The sequence below is a fragment of the Egretta garzetta genome, unplaced genomic scaffold (assembly GCF_000687185.1).
Source record: "Egretta garzetta isolate BGI_Z169 unplaced genomic scaffold, ASM68718v1 scaffold68, whole genome shotgun sequence".
In the NCBI taxonomy this organism is placed as follows: Eukaryota; Metazoa; Chordata; class Aves; order Pelecaniformes; family Ardeidae; genus Egretta; species Egretta garzetta.
Genome location: NW_009260774.1, coordinates 1,536,507 through 1,538,706, shown reverse-complemented (window position 1 = coordinate 1,538,706; position 2,200 = coordinate 1,536,507).

Sequence of the window (2,200 nt, the reverse complement as noted above, 5' to 3'; positions counted from 1 at the left end):
GGCGGGGCTTTTCCATTGCCCGTAAAGGGCGGCCGCAGCGCGGCCGGGGCGAAGGCAGCTGCTCGCAGAGGTCCGTGGGGCGGGAGGCTGGAAAGGAGAGAGGGAGGGAGGGAGCTCCTCCTTCCCATCCTCCTCCTCCCCCCCGTCCTTCCCATCTTCCTCCTCAGGTCTGTCCCCGCGCAGTTTCTAAAAATACCCGCCTGTCCCCAAAACACGTAACGAGGGGGAGCGGTGAGCCAGGCCGCCGAGGGGGGGGGGACGCTCCAGGCCCGGGCATAAACAGCTTCACCATATCTAGAAATAAAGCGCCGGTAAGAGGTGGAAGCCCATGCAAGGCTCACGGGCGCATATGAATTTGCTTTTAAAGGTCGTAATAAGGCTTTCAAATGCAGCAGATGTACCTGCCCAGCACCCACCCCCCGTGAGCAGGACGCCAAAGCCTCTAACGAACAGGTAATAAACATCACAAGCGTGGGGTTTGTTCCAGCTTCGGTGGCCCTATCCCTGTGAACGGAGTTATACGAGTACCTAAATGTTTGCAAAAAAAAAAACCGGTTGGTGATACAATGCTTTAACATAGAGATGTGAGAGCAGGCGATGAAAATGGCACAAGAAAAAACGTTCTTCCATGGAGTTCCTTGATAGTCCGGTAGCGTTTCATACACTTAAGAACTAGGTTAACTGCCTTGTAAAACTGTGTATCATTCCTTAATTAAAAGCAATCCTCACAAACCAATCCGAACTACTGCAGCATAACTTCTCTCTAGCGATCATTTAGTGGTAAGAAGAATAATGCTTATGAAAAGGCATCGTAGTGCAATTTCCTTTTCCTCTGTCATTACTGCTAGTGCTCTGCTGTGCGTGAAAGAACAGAGAATGCGTCCAGGAGAGCAAAGATCAAATTTCCTGAAGCAAGAAGCCTCGCTACTGAACAGCATTACGTTCACATACAAAACGGATTGCTTTTATTTTCTCCAGATGTAAACAAAGTAAACTTTTTTATTTTATCCAGATGTAAATAAAGGAAATGGGACAAGGTAAAAAATCAACGGAGACACAATCCTCAGGAGTAGCTTTTCTTTAAATAAATTCCCAGTTTTATTAGCACATAAGTGGTTTCAGCAAGTTACTATAAAAATACTGTCTTGCTGAAAAGCAATGCTGGCTTCTATCAATCATGCCTTCCTCGTACGGGCAGTAAAGCTGACTGGCACGCTAGTGTTTTTTTCAGGCTGAATAGAAGGAGGAGGTAAGATCGGGTTTGGATTAAGGTTGCCAGAGACAATGGAAATCAACGCTCATGAGCACAAGCTGCTCGCAGGGCCCAGCGGCTTGAGGCTTTCCTGGGTAACTGCTGGCAAATGCATCTGCTGAGACACAGGGCTGTGTGGGAAACTGTAAGCGAAAAAGCCTTCCTATCCTCATAGATTTTTACTGTTTTCAACAAAAGCAGGTTCTGTGTATGTTCCTTATAAATACACAGGATTATACTGAAGAATGCACCTGATTTGTACTTTTCAGTTCTCTTTTGAATAGAAACGATCCATATATCAGTTTCATCTTATTGGTTAAAAGGGTACTTTCTGCATGGGTGATTTTTCATCAATCTTAGGTCAAGTGTGTTATTGTATTGAACACTGTGATGGAAATATAGGCTATCTTCCAGTGAGAAAGAGCGCTGGCGCTTTGAAAAGGGCTACAGGAGAGACACCCTGTATTGGAGTCCCCCTGCCAAATGCGCCCGACAGCGTCACTGTGAGCATTGCTGTTCTGACAGAGGGCACAGCAAAGCGTGAAACACCAACTGAAGCTCAGTTCTGGCAGACTGTGTTTCTCCAAGAATCCTTGGCTGTGGTGCAGTCAGAAGATGCATCTTCTCACTGACAGTCAGCTGCGGCAAGTAACTACTGTGTTCCAGCATTTCTGTTTTCCTCTTGCTCATGTGGAACCTGTGATTACCGATTTTGCTTGTATGAGAAGTCCTGTACCTTCCAAAACTTCAAATGTACTGAATGAAATTAAAAGGCCAATCTGTCCGAGAACAGAAAATTCTGTCGGAGCTACCTAAAGTGTCACGTTTCACTGTAATCTGATACACATGAAAATCTGCAGGTTTAACTGTGAGTGACAGTTACCAAGTTACTTTGTTTTAGTAGTGTTAATTTCACGTTGGAAGTGTTTATTTTATGTCAGTGTATTT